General features: G+C 32.3%; 1 protein-coding gene across 1 annotated transcript in view; it reads right to left on the bottom strand.

The window, feature by feature from the left end:
• Positions 1-108: 108 nt before the first annotated feature.
• The window catches only part of LOC107087152 (trichohyalin-like), a 15,504-nt gene continuing 13,994 nt past the window's right edge, over positions 109-1,618 (bottom strand). Inside the window, exon 8 of the mRNA XM_015378570.1 lies at positions 109-1,017. The gene's annotated coding sequence lies outside the window, so the exon portion shown is untranslated. The remainder of the gene's footprint in view (positions 1,018-1,618) is intronic.

The raw sequence follows: 1,618 nt of genomic DNA, 5'->3' as shown, positions 1-1,618 counted from the left end.
CTTTCAAGCACAACTGAAAAAAAAAAAAAATAATAAATTTTTTTTAAAAAATTATTATTAATTCAATTCAGTTTATTTCCATAGTGCCAATTCACAGAACATGTCATCTCAAGGCACTTTACAGAGAGAATTCAACCAGATCATACAGTCAGATTCGTTCAAAGTTTTCTATCTAAAGAAAACCAGCTGATTGCATCACCTCATTGATTCAAAAGCAATCCCTCACACTATGCGCTACTTTGTGTTCATCTGTCAGAATTCACATGAATTACACAGAAGTTTGTGATTGTGACATACTTTTGCAAGGCACTTCACTCCGTTTCTGTTTTCTAACCATATCTGTTATTCCAGTGTTTGCAATGAGTTAAATATAATGAAATATGGTTAACAGAGACCATCATTGGGTTATTTGAGCGGATGATCGACATCACGCTGAGTATTCTGCACGCTTTGCAGATTCATTATGATTGTCTCAAAGATTAATACCTGACTTTTAGCAAAAACATTTTAAACATTTTTATTAACTTTTTCACTGAATAGACTTTGTATTTCACTGTGCCAGTGGTATTGTAACATCTACCGAAAACATCCCATACAGTCTAGGTTGTCAACATTTAAGTGCAGTGTCTCTCTTTGATGATATCTAAGCATGCATCCACAGAAATTGCACTATTTTCCACAGTTCTACAGAGATACCTCTTCAGTCCCACACAGTCACTGTGCTTGTGCACTTTATTTGTCTTTGGGTGCGATTTGTTACTTTAGATTATCACATTTTTAGAGAGGGAGGCATTCTCCTGAGCAGGTTCATCCTTTGTTTATATTCCCCTTTTCCTCTTAATCTGTGCTGAAGTCCATCAAGAGACAGTTACAGGTTCAGGAGACAGTCATTAGTAGTGTTACCATGGAGATCTCACTGGCAAACCAGGTTACAGAATAATAAATATATAAAACAAAGGAGTCAACTGGCTTCACTTTGGGGAAATTCCCAACCTGCAACAAGTCATCCATGTATCCCTGGGGATGAAATAAAGGAATAAATGTTAAACAGTTGCAATATTTCTGCACTTAGGTACTGTAGATAGTTAAGACTTACAAAGGTTTGTTAAACTGGGTTGAAATTAATGCAAGGACCAAAAATTTAAATGTAGAAAGTAAAGAAAACAAAATTATACGAGTAAGAACTAAGATTGATCATTTTAGAAATGGTTACACATTTTAAGTGTCCGTTCTGACATTTATCAGCATGATTCAAAATGTATTTCTGAAATTTGAAAAACGTGTAATCTAAAAAATAATTTCAGTAATTATTCATGTACTGTAAATATAACTAAATAAAAATAAAATGATCTGCATCTCGCTCATATTAAACAAATAAAAAAAAAATAAATCTCATGCCCGGTTAACTGAGTTGTAGAATCCTCTCCCTATAAATTAATTTAATTCTCTTTGAAAAAGTGCCGATCATTTTTTCATAAGATCCTAATCAAAAGGACGTACAATGTTTGTCTTAAAAACCAAAGGTATGTAACGGAAGATATATGAATGATTGATATATATATATACATATATATATGTGTGTGTGTATATATATATATAAATATTATATATATATATA

Source organism: Cyprinodon variegatus, unplaced genomic scaffold, assembly GCF_000732505.1.
Source record: "Cyprinodon variegatus isolate N-32 unplaced genomic scaffold, C_variegatus-1.0 Scaffold175, whole genome shotgun sequence".
Lineage (NCBI taxonomy): Eukaryota > Metazoa > Chordata > Actinopteri > Cyprinodontiformes > Cyprinodontidae > Cyprinodon > Cyprinodon variegatus.
This window is presented reverse-complemented; position numbering and strand designations above follow the sequence as displayed.